Source organism: Parambassis ranga, chromosome 17 (genome assembly GCF_900634625.1).
Source record: "Parambassis ranga chromosome 17, fParRan2.1, whole genome shotgun sequence".
NCBI lineage: Eukaryota > Metazoa > Chordata > Actinopteri > Ambassidae > Parambassis > Parambassis ranga.
The window spans coordinates 18,162,587-18,181,783 of record NC_041037.1 but is presented as its reverse complement, the minus strand read 5'-3'; the positions used below and the strand labels follow the sequence as shown (position 1 = coordinate 18,181,783).

At 44.6% G+C, this 19,197-nt stretch overlaps 2 pseudogenes; both read left to right on the top strand.

Annotated features, from left to right (window-relative positions):
- The first annotated feature begins 602 nt into the window (after positions 1–602).
- Positions 603–12,112, top strand: LOC114449734 (DCN1-like protein 1; annotated as a pseudogene).
- Positions 12,113–12,174: 62 nt separating this feature from the next.
- On the top strand, positions 12,175–16,586 carry LOC114449732 (amyloid beta A4 precursor protein-binding family B member 1-interacting protein-like; annotated as a pseudogene).
- Positions 16,587–19,197: the final 2,611 nt, after the last annotated feature.

The following is a 19,197-nucleotide window of genomic DNA, read 5'->3' as shown; positions in this document are numbered from 1 at the left end:
CACATCACTGAGGACCTCTCCTGGACTAACAACACTGCATCCCTGACCAAGAAGGCACAGCAGCGCCTCTACTTCCCCTGCAAGCTCAAAAGAGCCAGAGCCCCTCCCTCCATCCTGTGCACCTTCTACAGAGGGGCTGTTCAGAGCATCCTGTCCAGCTGCACCACTGTGTGGTACGGAGCCTGCACCGCCACCTGCAGGAAGACGCTTCATCGCATAGTGAGAGCAGCTGAGAGGATCACCGGCGTCCCTCTCCCCTCCCTCCAAGACCTCTACGACAGCCGTCTCACCCGAAAGGCCCTCCGCATCACAGGAGACCCCACCCACCCTTCACACCGCTTCTTTAGTCTGCTGCCATCAGGAAAGAGACTACGCAGCCTCCGGGCCAGGACCAGCAGACTGAGGGACAGCTTCATCCACCAGGCTGTCAGGAAGCTGAACTCTCTCCCTGCTGTGCCCCACTTTCTCCCCCTTCCCTGACCCCCCTTCCCTGACCCCCCCCCACCAACATAGGAACTCTTTGTACCAGCCACTTTAACAAAAAGGAACTCTTTGCACCAGGCACTTTACCCTGTGTATTCGCTTGCACCTTAATCATGTCATCCAGTCTCATATAAGCTGCTGTAACTTAAACCAATCATGGACTGTACATTATGCCAACTGTCTTGCACCATTACATCTTTTGCACTCTCATACCAGTCTCAATAAGCTGTTATAAGTTAAACCATTCCTGTTTACATTATGCCAACTGCACTGTCAAGCTGAAGTCCTCACAGAAGGATAAAGTTCGTCAGTTTATGATTTTCACACAATCCAATGAGAAGATTGCGGTGACTTGCCTGTCGCAGAATGACTGGAAACTAGATGTTGCCACAGATAAGTTTTTCCAAAACCCAGAGCTCTACGTTTCAAATTTAAAGGGAGCTTTAGACAAGAAGAGGCTTGAACAGCTCTACAACAGATACTGTGGAAATATATGGTCAAACTTGGTCAAAATATATGTTTGTTTGCACATATGGTAAAAGTGTATGGTTGCTCATAGATCGAGACCTCTGACTGAGGTCATAAAGCATTCTGATGTTTAATGGTTTCGAACTGCAAATGGTTAATGGTTTCGAACTGCAAACCCCTTAGTTGACCCAAAGATGAAAACACAAGCTTGCCAAAGAGATAAGATATACTCAAGGCCGTAACAGGAGGACCTGTGAGAATACACACACACACTCACATCTTTGATGTGACTGGAGAGCTTCAATGTCTTTTAGTTTCGTATACGCCCTCCACCTTGTGATTATTGAATATGCATGTTTCACTGAAAAACATTACCTTTTATGCCTTTCTATGCAAATGTAACCACACCTTGTTGTAAGATTAATAAAACGAGCCTAACGCATGGGACAGACAGAATGCAAATGGTCAGCTGCAGGAGCAGATCGAGGGGTCTGTATTGAGCTGTGCATTCTCCCTTTATAAAGGCGAAACTGAAACTGATCAGTACTGGTTTTCATTCAATGTTCTGTGCATCGGGGACGGAGTCTGGGAATCCGGGGTGACCAGATTAGGTCACAACAATTTGGGGGCTCGTCCGGGATCAAAGGGCAAAAATCATCCTCAGATCCGTCAATTGAACACAGGGGCCGATTACGAACAGACAGAGGACACGTGGCGCCAACAATAAGGTAAGCAGACCTTTTATATCTGCATTGACTACTCTAAAATGTAACGTGTCCCGAGTCTTAGTAGTAATCTGTCTGTAAAAGTAAAAAAGAACATTGACTGAATGAATTTAACTGTAAGTGAATGAATATGACTACAGTGAAATAACCGTAAGTGAATGAATTATGACTACGGTGAATGAGTAATGACTACAGCTGTTTAAGAGATAAGTAAATGATGCCTGCAGAGGAATAAGAGATTTTAAGAGAAAAAGGGGTAGCAGAAAATCCTGAGTGTGGCAACTCCACCGGTGCTCTGACGAGAGGCCGGAAAAGCTGGGTTTGAGGCCCGGGGCTTGAGGAACCCTAAATCACTACAAAAAGAGAGAAAAAGGAACAAGACCAGGCAAAAACACATGGTATGACTGTTGGACTGACTGGAAACTGAAACAATGACCGCACTAGTTAGGCGGGAGTTGAAGTAAGTCTACAGGCTTCCAAATTACAGATATATAAGATTCTGGTGTCACGGACAGAGGCTAGTCTCGAATCCATTGGACTGAGTACCAGGGACACAGCGTGCCATATTTCTCAGTCGGCCAGAATCTAGAAAAGAAAGGAACTCTGAGACTCATAACTGTGAGTCGTCTGAGATAAAGACGACAAGACCAGAGAGTAGAGAATAAATAATGAAATAACTGTGAGCCGTTCTTACACTGGACGGCAAGACCAGAGAATAAGTCCTGTGAGTTCATGAAGCACCCCTAAAGAGAAACAAAGAGAAGTGAAGATACAGTACTGACACACACACAGAGCTCGCAGTATAAATGGGTAAAGCATGAGTGTGGAATGTGTATGAATGCCAGAGACGAGGTGAACTGAAGCAGCAGCACTGCTGGAAACCTTAATTGGTGTAAACGTAAGGCAGTGGCCTGTTGAAGTAGGTTCACTCACGAACTGGATTAGTGTTTTTGTTGTGCACATACTTTTGTATATATTTCTGATGTGAACATAGTTTTGTGAACTTTTCTGACAACATAGTTTTGTTAATTCTTCTGAGCACAGTTTTGCAAATAACACAAACGTATTAAGCTTTAGTTTTTAATTTTCACGTAATCACATGACTGAGACTTTGATGACTGACGACATGGACGGAGATTTTAACAGAGACACTGTTGATGATGGGTGGGGTCCGAACAGCCCACTAAAAACAATAGAAGCTCAACTGATTATTTTAGAGAAAGCGCTGCATCAGGCTTTTGACTCTAAAACCGCATCAGAAGAGATGACTCAGATGAGGGAGGCAGTCATTAATTTGTTGGGAGAAATAGGCCGTGGCATGAAAGATAGAGGTTGTTTACAGAAGGAGTTTTGGAGAAAGGAGGGTGAAGCGAAGGCAGAGAGGGAGAAGGCCAGGAAGAGTGCAGAGCAGTGTGGCTGGTCTAAGAAAGGGAGATTTAAGAGGGAGCAGGAAAAAGCAGAGGAAAAGAGAGCTCAGTGGGCGCGATGGGCTTTGATAGGTCAGGGTGTAACTCACCTCATGACTGAGAAGCCCAAAACACAGGATGACAAAGCAGAAAAACATAAGGATCCCCCACCGTATACACCACCCCCTCCTACTGCACCACCATCCTCTCATTCATCTGCTGGATTATATCCAGTTTTACAAATAACTCAAGGCACACTGGCCATAACAGACATGCCTGATTCCCCTGAGGCGTGGTCTGATGACAGCTCTCACACGTCCCAAGTGAGTAGTGTGTCTGCTTTACCCTCGGGAGTTAGCACCCGTGAAGGGCCTCCAGAGGCCCCTGACCTTTCACCTTTCCAGCTGCGAAAGGACAGAGAACCGAGCTGCGACAGAGCACTATGTGTTGCAGCTGAAGCCCCGCTGTCACACAGAATACAGACACCAGACATTGTGAACACAAAGCAGGGAGAAATAGACAAGGTGCAACAGTTGCAGGAAGAATTAAAGGAGTTGCGGGCTGCTATAGCTCAGGACTTAACACCACACACATATGCACACGCTAACCCCCAATTTGGAGACGCTACACTTCAGGTGGGAGGCGTGTGGAAAGACGGATCACAGGAAGGGAGGACAGCTGGAGTTCAGATGCAGGTCGAGGGTGTTTGGTCCGCGGAGCAGGGAGACATGTTTGATTTATTACAGAGACAGGCCAAGGCTACTGAGGAGTGGTTGAAAACACATGAAGCTGAACACTTAGCACACAGAAGCAAAACACACCACATGACAACTAGATCTCAAGGACATGATAATACACAGACACTCAACCATCAGTTACCACTGATTCAAACTGAACACCAGATCAAATATCGTCCATTCCCACTAGGTGATGTACAGGCACTAGTGGATAAATTACCTCCAGTGGCCGAAGGTGGAGCAATGTGGCTGAGTCAACTTGACAGTCTGACAGCAGGCCACAGACTCGCTCTAGGTGACTTTCGGGCCGTTATTTCTAGGTGTCTTACAGCTTCAGAAGTGAGGGACATAGAGGAGGACGCCGCCACTATTAGACAGAGAGATGACACACCTTTCACTCAGGTCAGCACTGAAATAGGCAGAGCACTAAGAAATAAATATCCTCTGCCTGCTGGAGCCGCCGTTCCCACTTTGAAATGGGACCCCAAACAGAGTCCAAGAGAATATCTTAATCAAAGCAAAGACACATGGATCAAACACACCGGGTGCCACCCTGGTAACCCAGGCATTCAGAGGGTGTGGTACAGGACCGCCGTCCTAAACGGGGTTCCTGAGACCGTAAAAACTGCCATGGATAATAACCCAGACATGGCAGGGTGTGATTCCAGTGTGTGGGAGAGACATCTAGTGCATCATTTGGCACGTGCCCAAGACGCAGCACAAGCTGACAGTAAGGATGTCCAGGATTTGCAGACACAATTATTGAAACTGCAATTGACTGAGGCCAGACAGAAGGCCAATGACAAAAAGAAAGATAAAAATAATAAAGTCATGGTTGTCACTGAAAGCTCTGACGCACCTCCTGTCACACCTTGGGTGCCTCCACCACCTTATTCTCCTGATTATCAGCAGCCTACGGGGTCCTACAGGGGGTACGGATCAGGGAGGGGCAGATGGAGAGGCAGGCGCGGAAGGGGTGGAACACTTAGGGGACAGCCGAGGGGAGACCCAGGTCGTGACCGCTGCTATTACTGTGAGGAGTTGGGACACTGGGCCAAAGACTGTCCACACAGACAGGGACAGTATGCCCGAGGACGTGCAGCGTCTGGTCCACGGAGGGCTTCCGCCCGCCCCCCAGGACCTACATTCACTGGACAGTTTACTGTTTCCGGCTGGGAACAGTGGGATTGTGACTTCTCACAACAATGACACACCCCACAGAGCAGCTCAGATTACATCGGCACGGCAGATCCGATGTTATCTATGCAAGTAGAGGATGAGACACTGCCTTTTCTGGTGGATACTGGCGCCACCTGTTCTACATTGTTTCAATCATCTTCTATGGAATTGTCCAGCAACTCTATCACTGTGATGGGCTTCTCTGGGGATAAACAGACTCTGCCTATAACCACTCCCATGACTGCTCAGTTGGGACATCAGACTGTTTCACACTGTTTTGTACACTCACCTCTTCTGCCTCTGAATATACTGGGGAGAGACTTGCTGATTAAGTTTGGAGCATCTATTTTGTGCGGCCCAGACGGGCTGACAGTGACACTGCCGGACGGCACCATGTTCCACTGTAATGTTGCAGACACAGGCGGACAATATCTGATGAGACCTGTGACTGACCCATGTGCTGACATCTACTGGGGCATGTTACATCCTGAAACTCCCCAGAACCCAGGAATCCTTTCTGCCTACCTGCAGTGGAAGCCCTGGATAGCCCAGGTCGAACCATATGTTTCTCCCCCTGACCCCCCTCATGTGACTCTATTTTATGACAGGCAGCAAACTGATTGGTACCATGAGAAGTTTGCGCACTCCCTAGAGGGACAGGACTGGTCTATTACAGTCCGAGACATTTTTGTGGCACCTGAGGGCGTGGCAGCCGGTGTGGACCTCACTCCAGAACAAATGTCTTGGTACATGATGAGTGACGAAGGGCATCCCCACGTCTCATTAGCTGTACATCCAAACCACCAGGCCAAAGAACTAGGTGGCATGGTTAAACGTGCCATGGGGCAATCAGACTGGCAACCCACACCTTTACCTCAAATCATGTATTCTCCATCTGCTAAAGCATACAAAATAACTGTTTCAACTATGAACACTGTCACTCTGGCACATGAACTGCTTGCTAGACATCATGGTAGAGAGAAAACTGATCATCCTCTGGCACAGGCTGTGATTGACAGCTTGCCACCACATTTATGGGCAGACGGACCCACTGATGTGGGTCTGGTGGACTGTGAACCTGTGACGTTTCAGATTAACACACCAGGCCCTTTATGGATACCACAGTATCCCCACAAGCCAGCAGCTGGAGCTGGCATTGCAGATACTATTCATGGACTCTTTGAAAATGGCGTGCTGGAACTCTCTCACTCAGATTGGAATACTCCCATCCTACCTGTAGAAAAGAAAGGGACAGGTAAATATCGCATGGCACATGATCTGAGGGACATTAACGCTGCACTGTCAACCCCCACGGTACCAGTTCCGAATCCATACGTGGCATTGGCCCAACTGGATCCTTCACAGAGCTGGTTCACCTGCATAGATTTAGCTAATGCTTTCTTTTGTCTCCCTCTGGCACCTGAATGCAGAGACATTTTCTCATTCACATATCAGGGAACGCAGTATCGCTACACCAGGCTACCTCAAGGTTTTGCGCTCTCCCCCGGTATTTTAATCAGGTTTTGAAACAGATACTCAGTCACTGCACCCTCCCAGAAAACACTACACTCATTCAGTACGTTGATGACCTTCTTATCGCAGCTCCAACGGCAGCAATCTGCCTGGATGCCATGCAGGCTGTTTTGCAACATCTGGCCACGGCTGGTTTTAAGGTCAGCAAATCTAAACTCCAATTAGTCAGGAAACAAGTTGCTTTCTTAGGACGCATTGTTTCACAAAAGGGAGTCAGCATATCGCCTTCACACAAATCTACCATTTTGCATCATCCGCGTCCTGACAAAGTGAAGGACATGCTCTCATTTCTCGGTCTGACTGGCTACAGTAGAAACTTTGTTGCTAACTACACTGGCCTCACACAACCTCTCAGAGACCTTGTCAAAGAACATGGCATGCGTAATGTGTCAGCTCGCCTAAATTGGACGCAGGCCGCTGAACAAGCATTCATTGCTCTTAAACAATCTTTGGCCACTGCAGCAGAACTAGCCACACCTGACTACACTTTACCTTTCTATTTGGATGTCTCTGGAACGGATGCCTGCATCAATGGCATCCTGTTCCAGAGAAAAGGGGGAGAAAGAGTAATACTGATGTACATCGGTGCCCCCCTGGACAACATGGAGAAAAGACACCCTCAGTGCACACAACACGCAGCAGGAATAGCTAAGCTAATTCAAAAAACCGCACACATGGTCATGGGACACCAGCTGTATGTACTGACAACACATAGTGTAGTGGCATACGTGAACTCAGAGACATTCACACTCACCTCATTGAGACAGAGGAGGTTGAGCAAGATTTTAGAAGCACCAAACATCACCTTCACACATGAGGGCATCAACATGGCAGACCAGATAGGAACAGGAGAGCCACACACATGCACAGAGAGGGTGATTAGGGAAGAAAAGGTCAGAGTCGATTTACAAGCCACACCTCTTTCACAGGCCAGAAATCTGTTCACAGATGGGTGCTGTTTTAGACATGACACAGAAGGACTCAGAGCAGCATACGCAGTTGTTGAAGACACAGGGGAAGAAATGAGAACACTGAAAGCAGAAAGATTAGAGGGACAGCAGTCAGCGCAGAGAGCCGAGGTGAGGGCAGTGATTGAGGCACTAAAGATAGGTCAAGGACAGGACATCAATGTTTTTACTGACTCAGCATATGCGGCAGGAGCAGTGCATGTGGAATTAGGGCAATGGCTGAGAGCAGGTTTTCTCACTGCAACTAACAAACCTATACGGCATGAGGCTGAAATGAGAGAGCTTGCTGAAGCTCTGTTGTTGCCTAGCAAAGTGGCTGTGATTAAGTGCAAAGGTCATGGAGCAGGAACTGACAGGGTCACAAGAGGAAACAATGCAGCAGATCAGGCAGCAAAACAGGCAGCAGGCTATGTGGAGCGAATGATTTTTATGTGTTCAGAAACAGACTTGCCTCCCCCTGTTGATTGGACTGATTTGATGCAATTGCAAAACAAAGCTTCTCCACAGGAAAAAAACACTGTGGAAAGCTAGAGGGGCGACTGACACAGGAGGAGTATGGAGAGGGCCTGACGGACGCCCCATACTGCCACCTGGACTGAGACAGACTGCCATGGAGGAAGCGCATGGGGTAGGCCATGTGGGGTGTCGTGATAAACTGTCATTAAATTTCTGATTAACACCTACATCCCTAGACATGGTTTTCCTGAAAAAAAAATCAGATCTGACAATGGAACACATTTCAAAAATAAATACCTCCAGCAGGTGGAGGCTATGTTGGGACTTAAACATGCCTTTGGTACTGTTTATCATCCACAGTCTCAAGGAAAGGTGGAAAGAATGAATCAAACCTAAAACAAAAATTGGCTAAAATCTGTGCACAGACCAAATTTATATGGGTTCAAGTATTATCTATTGTATTGATGTTCTGGTAATAACGCCATATAATCCACACCCTATGAGCTTCTTACAGGTCGACAGTTTCCTGGACCAGCTGGCTGGCTGAGACTGAAGAAGCATGCAGTATGGTATTAATATAAACCATAATATAATGAATTTGAAGCTTTGGTGTTAGAATTTGTATTACAGGAGAAAGGAGAGATGGTGAGTCCAGAAGGAGCCACACACAGCCGAGTGGGTCCTCCTGAAGGTGATAAGAGGAAGTGGTCGGAACCAAGGTGGACAGGTCCCTATCAGGTGACGGAACGCACCTCTCACGCGGTTCGGCTGAGAGGAAAGGGGGACACCTGGTTCCACTGGAGCCAGTGCACAGCTGCAGAGGAGCCTCAATGATCTCTACAGGACGTCCACGCTGATCTGAGGGCGCAGAAGTCTGAATCGGCTGATTCAGATACAGATCCTGTCACAAAAGGGGCAGAATAATCCCCTGACAGAGATCAAGGATCCCGGGTAGTCTAACCCCAGGTATCCGAAGAAAGAAGACACATCCTGAGGACGAGAGGACCAGAGAACCAGGCGGGGCGCTGGATGGACGAGGCAGACGGACAGGAACACATACATGAACTGATAAAACACAATTTTGAACATTCTTACTGTAGGATGATTGTCATTATATTTGAGCTGTTAGGAGTATCTGGGGGCGGGAACGGTGAAAGACCGACCGATTAAAATAGCCCCACATACTATGATGTATAACATGTTTCGTTTTATGCACTCACATGATATGTTTTTTAATACACTACATTTTTCACAGAGTTTTTCTTTTTTTGCACCTTCCTTTATGGTTTTGACACGCATACACACACACCAGGTGTTTGGACATTTACTCACAGTGTTGTTACATATAGATGTCACTTTTACCCATAGTTTTGTTTGATTACACACAGTGTTTTCCTATTTGCTGATGTGACCGTTTGTTGTTTCTTTTTCCTTATTTTGTGTTGGACTCTTAGTAGAGTCCAAAAGGGGGAATTGTGGAAATATATGGTCAAACTTGGTCAAAATATATGTTTGTTTGCACATATGGTAAAAGTGTATGGTTGCTCATAGATCGAGACCTCTGACTGAGGTCATAAAGCATTCTGATGTTTAATGGTTAGTTTAGAAATTCGAACTGCAAACCCCTTAGTTGACCCAAAGATGAAAACACAAGCTTGCCAAAGAGACAAGATATACTCAAGGCCGTAACAGGAGGACCTGTGAGAATACACACACACACTCACATCTTTGATGTGACTGGAGAGCTTCAATGTCTTTTAGTTTCGTATACGCCCTCCACCTTGTGATTATTGAATATGCATGTTTCACTGAAAAACATTACCTTTTATGCCTTTCTATGCAAATGTAACCACACCTTGTTGTAAGATTAATAAAACGAGCCTAACGCATGGGACAGACAGAATGCAAATGGTCAGCTGCAGGAGCAGATCGAGGGGTCTGTATTGAGCTGTGCATTCTCCCTTTATAAAGGCGAAACTGAAACTGATCAGTACTGGTTTTCATTCAATGTTCTGTGCATCGGGGACGGAGTCTGGGAATCCGGGGTGACCAGATTAGGTCACAACAATTCAGAGGTAGGAAATGCATCACTACAATACTGTGTGCAAATGTTCATTTTGTAATACACTTTTAAATGTACAAGTTACATTTTACAAATGTAAAAGTTGTCCCTGAATCACTTGTCAATCAAATGACTCTTTGTGCTCTTATATGCAGATCCTCATGATGACAACAAGATAGGCATCGATGGGATCCAGCAGTTCTGTGATGACCTGGGTTTGGACCCGACCAGTATAAGTGTCCTCCTTATAGCCTGGAAGTTCAGGGCAGCAACCCAATGCGAGTTCTCAAAACAGGAGTTAATGGATGGCATGGCAGAACAGGGGTAACGATGAAGGGGGGAAACAAACTGTTCTTCCATTCTTCACCAAATTCAACCATTCAAACGTTATATACTCACAATTAAGAGGACAACCATAATTCAAATTGTTGGAAGTTGATGTAAATATGTATAAAGAGCGAGTGAGATGGATTACAATACTTTCAGTTATATTAATAATGGCATTAATGCAGGCTTGTTGGTTACTTAAGTGCCTGGACAAAAAAACCCACTAAGATCTGTTTACAGTGGGCTTGAGGTAAATAACCTCTTTCACAGATTTGCACTTTAATGCTGCTATGAAGGCCACCTGCTCATGCTGTGTATGCCTATCTTCACTCTTTCACAAACAAAACAAGTATGAGTGTGCTTTTACAGGCATTCTTGGATCATGTAATCAGGGTGTGCTGGTGTGTCAGTTGGCTTGTGTAGGTTTTTTGTCACAGCCATTCTTTACTGTGACTGCCTCCACTGCTGGCTCAGAAGTGTAACAAAATATCCCACTGTTCCAATACCATACCTGTCACACAGAATGGTGAACTGGGTGTGTAGAGAACTAGTGGAAAAAAAGGTGCAGTCAGCACTCACCCCAAGGTCAGATGACTCTTAACAAATCCTTTTTCTGGTGCATCTCTGTAAACTCAGTGACATTTTGCCACCTCAGCCACAAATTCGGCTTGTTTCTTTACAAGCAGCACAACATTCACAACATTCACAACACACACTCAGAGTAACATGGTTAAAAAAAAAGCATTGCTTATGTACCGTAACGCTAGCTTCTATCTTTATATACATTTGTTACCTATACATATAGATCTATTCTATCTTGTTAACAATATGAAATCATGTGTATTATAAGTTTGCTGCCTAAAAGTTCCCTAGTAGAAGTTACAGGGATGTTTTTGGAAGATGTCACATAAGTCAGTGGTACTGTGTATGTACAAAATTGTGTGATGTATGCTTCCACAGGTGTGACAGCATAGAGAAGTTAAAAGCTCAGCTGCCAAAGATGGAGCAGGAGTTAAAGGACCAAGGAAGATTTAAGGACTTTTACCAGTTTACATTTAATTTTGCCAAAAATCCTGGCCAGAAAGGTTGGGTAAGAATCTTTCAGTACTCATGTTATTGCTTATTGCTCATTCACAGCTATTCTTTTCTTAATTCCATTTATTTCTTTATTCATTTGTGTGTGTGTGTTTTTTTTAATTAAGATTTAGAGATGGCAATTGCATATTGGAATTTAGTATTGGCTGGAAGATTCAAGTTCTGGAGTTGTGGAACAAGTTTTTAGTTGTGAGTTAAACAACTTGAGGTGATGTAATCATGGGACTAATCCTTATGATTTATAAGCTTTGCTTTATGTCTCTTTCAGGAGCACCACAAAAGATCGATTCCTAAGGACACCTGGAATCTCTTACTAGACTCAGCACAATGATCACAGATGACATGTCAAATTATGATGAGGAAGGTGTGTGGGTGGCTTACGTCAAAAGAGCTTTTACTGCGATCATTTATTATCCATGATAATATTGTGAACCAATAATACAAGAGTCTGTTTCTTTAACAGGAGCGTGGCCCGTCCTTATTGATGACTTTGTGGAATTTGCACGGCCACACATCGGGACCAGAAGCACAGCAGTTTAAAGGGCTGCTCTCACTGAAGGAACATCCACATAAGGTTTCAAACGGCGGGAGAATAAAGGGAGGAGAAGAAGACCGCACTGAACTGAGAATTATGTTGCCTTTTCAACCCTCAGGACTGAATATTTTACACAACAGAGACTTATATATAGAGAATATGTGTTTGTACATATATATATCTCTTTGTGGTCAACTTTGATGGTTTGGAACTTTTATCTAAAGTATTGGGCTTGTGTTTGCACTGAAGCCAATTATGAGCTGGAGGACCATGACCTGGATGCTCTGGTGGCTGACCTGGGATGCAAGTCATCCCAGCCAGAACTCTCCACTCCTCCACAGAGCAGCAGCCTTCCAGATGATCGGACCCCCCCCACCACCTGCCATGACTCCATCATCAAACACTGCTGAATCATCCCAGGTGATGCAGACGGTTACTCAGACCTTGGATTATGAAAGTTAACATGTTGGAAGTTTTCTTGTGTGCAGAGCAAACCTCAGACTAAAGCAGAAAAGATCAAACTGGCTCTGGAGAAGCTGAAAGAAGCCAAAGTGAGGAAGGTAAGGTCAGCAGGCGTCTGCGTGTTCTTCTTCCCTGGGCAGTAGCTGATGTGAGGTCTCTCCTAGTTGATAGTGAAGGTGCTGATGGGTGATGGCAGCTCCAAGACTCTGATGGTGAATGAGCGGCAGACGGTCCGACAGGTTTTGGACAAGCTGCTTGAGAAGACACACTGTGACAGCAGCATCGACTGGAGCGTGTGTGAGACCAACCCTGAGCTGCAGAACGGTGAGATCACTGTAACACACACACACATTGAGTCTGACTATAGGAAGCAGAATGTTTTCATCATTTCAGAGAGAGGCTTTGAGGACCATGAGTATTTAGTGGAGCTGCTGTGTGCCTGGACTCGTCACAGTGAAAACAAAATCTATTTCATGTTAAGGCCCCAGAAGTATGTGATGTTCACAGACCCTCAGGTGAGAAGGAGGGCGTAGCTGTGATCACATGATGATGGAAGACAGTGAGTCAATTAAAATGTGTTTTCCTCCTCCTAAAGCTGTTTTTACATGTGGAAAAAGAGCAAAACAGTTTTGAGTGGGGTTAACCAACAGGCAAGAACTCCTCATCAAGGTCAGTGATGTTTCCAAGCTCACACTGGAGAGGATGCCTGTCTTTTTTATACTTTGTGTGTGTGTGTCTGTCTGATGCTGCAGGAACATTTTGGAGGTTCAACTCTGATAGTTCCTGATCTTGACGGCACAGCTGTACCTAAAGAAGACGGGAAGACAGAGAAGGTTTGGCAGTCTCGCTACTTTGTTCTCAGGGCCTCTGGAATTTACTATGTACCCAAAGGAAAAACAAAGGTAGGATAAAGGAAACATCAGTGCAGCATTTCAGTCTTGATGTATCTTATCAGAAGCCTGAAGCAGACAGTAGAGCTCTTGCTGTTGGGATCATTTGATTAAAACCCTGCATCATACACCTGTAGGATGTTCATTTAATCTACATCCACAACCTGCTGCCTGTACACTTTTTTAAGTACAGTAGTGTCTATTGGCTGTGTAATATGATAAGCTGCTGAGTCAGTTATATTGAAAGTACAGACGTAAGAGCACTGTGTTGTTGCTATAAAGACGTCTATATGTCTGCATTGTTGTTTATGCAGATTATTCAAATCTGTCCTCAAAGAGCTGAGGGATGTTAGTTTCTCAGTGACAGCTTCTTTCTGAAGCCTAACAGAGGCAGAAAAGCACAGAAATGAAGATAGACAGTGTGAATTGAGGCCTTGCCGCTATTAAAGAGAAACATGTAGTTCTGACACTGAGACAGAGCAGCAAAACACCGCCCCTGTAGGCCAACTCCAAAAAATAAAATCATCCGAGAGGGAGAAATAGATGCGAGGGAAACTGTGTGAGGCAGATGTGCAAATCACAAACATAAGAGAGCTGCAGGAATCATCTGGGGCCAAGGACACATGGGTAAAGCAGACAGGAAGCATTAACCGAGGTTCTACTGCAGTCGCCTTAACAAGTAGCTGCACAAAAGCCAGTGTCATATGAGGAAAGGAGACGAGTGTCACCACGCAGGCAGAGCCGGAGAAGAATCAGTAAATGTGAAAAAAAGAAAGAGCAGAAAAAGGAAGGAGTCGTCGTCTGCTGGTCAGCACCACTTAGGAAGTTAGACTTCTGCTGATCAACTACACCACTGACAGTGTGGTTGAATGTGTGAATGATGTGTCTCCGCTTAGAATTAAACATGGAAGGAATGCTTTAAAGAGGAAGACAAAGCTCCACTGAACATTCTTTGAAAAACGGCCTCAAATTAAGTTATGTTCTTTGGAGAGTTTTAATACCGACCAGACAACAGTGAGAGAAGATACGACTGGCCACTATTATTCTGTTGTCATTTACACTGTGTGTTCTTAATAATGCTGTGAAACTGTGCTGTGTTAGTGTGACAGCATGCCGTTTTCCTCTCTTGCAGTCTTGCAGTGACCTCGCCTGCTTTGTGCATTTTGAAAAAGTCAACATCTACACCACCAGCAACTACAAAGAGAAATACAGAGCTCCCACCAACTTCTGCTTCATACTGAAGGTCAGCTCACATTTGAGGTGGTGAAGATATTAAAGAACACGTGTGATAGCTTTTTTTAGTCAGCTTAGAGGTTTTCTGTTCTGACATGGACTTTTTAACGTATAGAAGCTGATTGCAACATACAATCCGTGCACATTTAACTCAGGCTTAAAACAAAGTGTAGCAAAGTGCACACTGATGGTCATGGTGTTCGAAAGGCTCTGGGGCTCTCACTAGTGCTGAAGATGTTACCCATTCTGCTATTATAACTGCTCATATGGTTAACACTGTGTGGTATTTGAGACACCACATGAACAGAAAACATACACATTAACTATTTAAATGATGCTACATACACTCTATGTGGTGGAATTTGCACTTTTGTGAGACAGGTAAAGAAAAAACAAGACCTTTTCCATACTGACCTGTAGGTGCAAAGTGTGTGTGACAAATATAGTATATGTGCCGTAAAGACTGTCCAATGGGATGTCCTGCGAGCACATAACCAAGTACTGTGTCCTTTGCTTCAGGTCCCTTTGCCATCAAATAAAGGCAAAATGCACCAATAAGAGTGTAAAAAGGTATATGTGTTTAACAGAGACTCTGTTTTATCATTTTTACTAGTTTTACTGAAGCGTCATGATTCATGGTGACAGCTTGGTCTGATCTGCCCTCTGCTGGCACTTTTATGTACTACAAAAAAAAATGGATTAAATCATCAGTGGCTCTGAAAGAAGGACGGCATGGTGAAGGTTCCTGATTAGATTCTGGCTGTGGCCTTTCTGTGTGGGGTTTGCATGGTCTCCCTTTGCCTGTGTGGGTTTTCTCCAAGTACTCCGACTTCCTCCCACATTCTAAAGATCCTTGTTAGGTTCATTTGTTACTCTAAATTGCCTATAGTTGTGAGTCTGAGTGTGATTAGTTATTTGTCTGTGTATGCTGACCTGCGATGGACTGGGAGAGAAGAAAGAAAGTGACCCCACAGTCATGTTGTCTGTGTTAAAGGCAGTTTATAGACTGCCAAACATACACACAGCAATGCATTTTGCATAGGATGTTGTGTATAGGATGACTAAAACCAAGGACATTTTCAGGCCTGGTCTTCATGAGCTGTAATATAAAATCTCTGAAAAGAAACAGTTTTGTGTCTTCCTTTGTCCCCCAGCATCCCTGCATCCAGAAGGAGTCTCACTACATCAAGTTCCTGTGCTGTGACAATGAACACACGCTGCTGCTTTGGGTCAACTCCATCAGAATAGCCAGGTTAGATTCAGCAAAGTCTGTAACACTGCTCACTGAAACTAAGCCGTTTTAATCACAAACACACTGTAGACTTTAGCTGTGTGTCCTCTGCTTGTGTTCAGTATGGCGCTGTCCTTTATAAAACTACCAGGAGGCGGTGAAGAGGGCATCCACTCTGCAAGGTGTTGGACTCTGCTCTACACACAGGTAAGTCTATACTACACAGAGGTGGCAGACCTATACTGTCCTAAACCTACACCTCAGGGTCTAACTCTCATTTGATCATCTTTTGTAGACCAATACAATGGACTCACCACTCAGGTCAGTCCACAAACAAATCCAAATCCACCCAAAACCACAAATGGAAGAATACCCACATGAGCCACACCTGACTTCATCCCTCCTCCTCCTCCTGGACAACTGTGAGACACAGTGCCACCTCCCTCTGCACATGAGGGATACCTCAGCAAAGCCTAGCCTATTTAGCTTTACATGACGTAATGCACAAATACACAATACAGTGTTTCATGCATATTTATGCAAAATATTAGAAGCTATTTTATTCAGAGTCTGTTAAGGATATTTATTTGATGTTTTGGCTTAAAGACAAAACACTGTTTTAAATTTCAATGAGCTGTTATTACAAAAAGACTGTACATAATTTCAATGAACACATCCCTATGTACAAACTGAGAGAAGACAAACATCAGATTCTGTTCCCATGAAACATGTAAGTTACAGATGTTTTTTTTTCCTTTTTTTTGTCAGTTGCACACATCAGAGAAAGGCGCCTTGACCTGTGATGCCCTGAAATGCTAGACGTTAAAGTGGTAAACATTACAAAGTTCCGCATGTCAGTGGTAGTCTCATGATTTCTCTATGAAAAAAGTATAAATAAATCCGTTACATACAAACTGCTAGCGCACCTTCCTCAGCAGTCTCAGACGTAAAAAGAAGCAAAGCTAGAATACATTAAGTAGAAAAGAGTTGAAAAAATTACCTCATGATGGAAAATACAATCAAGGATGGGATGTAGTGGCAAATCATTCACTGGATACTTTCATGCTGAGTAGAATACTGTTCATAAGGATGACTCGTTGCCTTTTTTTAAAAACAACTTGATCCCTTTCAAAATAAAAGCTGAATGCCCATTGTTTCTGAATACGTATGTTTATGTTATTGTTATGATATATTATTCTGAGACAACTTCATCAAATGTCTGACAGTGACTTTACTTGCACCAACATTCACCTTGTAAGAGCAGGTATCTTATTTTGTAGTCGAGAAATCCTTTAAGACCTCAGGACCGAACGTCATTCCTTCACTGCAGTTAGCAGGACTCATTCATGTGGAGCACAGACTCTGGACAGAGAACAGAAGTGATTCTAGCTGTAGTACATTACTGCTGAGTCGCCTACATTCACTACAATACAGAAATGATTGATTACAATCAGAATGATAAGGAGATCAAAGTCTGCTGTTACATTTCTACGTAGAGCACTCTTGAACATGAGGTTTGTGTCGGTGATTATGGTTGTTGAGCACCAAAATAAAGCACCACACCAGCAACCACTGAAGGAACAGACGGGTTGTATAAAGGTTAGTTGATGCTCAGACGGCAACTCTTGTGTTGCAATCAAAGGCACGACACAAAGCATAAAGTCACAGTTGTTGTTAACTAATCAGTGCAGCTAAAACACAATGAAAAGACGTGAAAACTCACAAGTTAGTCCTTCCTCTGCTTCACACTGCGAAGCACCGCTCTGCTACAGTAGCTGGACAGCATCACTAACCATAGTGACAAAAGGATATAATTGTGATTTAAGATAGAAAAATAAATACAAGCACTTTGCCTAGAGGAAGTTAAAATGGCACTGTGAGTGAATTCAAATAATAATAATCAACAAACAAAAAAACATTTTAAAAAATCAATCTTGGCACCACCCCCCCAACGCTGATGGAAACACTGGTGAAACACTGACAAATGTATGGTACTGGCAGCTTCTCACAATACAGTACAGAAAAAAACCACCAGAAAGCAGAATCGCTTGTTTTGTTATGCATTCTGTACACTCACCCTTTTTTTTACCAGCATCCCCACTGACACAGAGCATAGTGAATAACTCCAGGCCTCCTTGAACATCTTGTGATTCAACAGCATGGAACATTCAGCTGTGTCCTAAAGCACTTGCTGATGTCTGTTTGTCCTTGTCGGGTGTTTTTTGATCACATGAGGTGGATGTTTTTGAGAGTTGGTCTGATGGTGTACATCCATCCATCCATCCATCTTCCACCGCTTATCCGGGGCCGGGTCGCGGGGGCAGCAGTCTAAGCAGGGACACCCAGACTTCCCTCTCACCAGACACTTCCTCCAGCTCCTCTGGGGGAATCCCGAGGCGTTCCCAGGCCAGCCGAGAGACATAGTCTCTCCACCGCGTCCTGGGTCTTCCCCGGGTCCCAGTGGGACATGCCCGGAACACCTCCCCAGGGAGGCGTCCAGGAGGCATCCGAACCAGATGCCCGAGCCACCTCAGCTGGCTCCTCTCGATGTGGAGGAGCAGCGGCTCTACTCCGAGCTCCTCTCGGGTGACTGAGCTTCTCACCCTATCTCTAAGGGAGCGCCCAGCCACCCTTCGAAGGAAACTCATTTCGGCCGCCTGTATTCGCGATCTCATTCTTTCGGTCACTAACCAAAGCTCATGACCATAGGTGAGGGTAGGAACGTAGACAGCCCCACAACATCCAGAGACTTAAGTTGTGATGGTGTACAGTGCAAATAAATGGGTAGGAGCCTCTGTATCAACACCTCACTGTATGGATCTACTGGAAGCAAACTGTTAATTTGGGTTGCACATACACTAATTGCACTAGATTTATTCTCCTCTGATTGTATGTTACTATTTCTGAGGCAAAATGTGATTGTTGGTGCCACAATAGATGTGACAGTGAGATAGAAAAACAGGCCTTATCTCCTCCCTTTCATCCCCGTTGTAAACTAACATACCTACCAACGCTTCGACACCCTCTTTCTTTGTGCGACTTTTTAAAACAACCCACATGCAAGATGTTTTTTAAATAGTAAAGCTGGCGGGATGCTGCGTCCATATGGAAAAAACCCAGACATTGAGTTTCACTAAACTCTGCCTGAAATCTTTGATCTCCTCTTTGCTGGAAATATCAATTAAGTGTTAACAATATGAACATGTCCTTGATAGATTTTTAAAATGTGTTTCTTCACGTGGAAACAGTTGAACCTGTCACACTGCTGTTTTGTCACAGGAAGGACACTGCACAACATTTCTCATCATGTGTTTAGACGTGACACATCACATTTCTCTATTTTCTGTAGTGACTAAGCACAAGTTTGCAGTGGATACGCCAGTAGTTGTTTTGCCACGCCACGAATA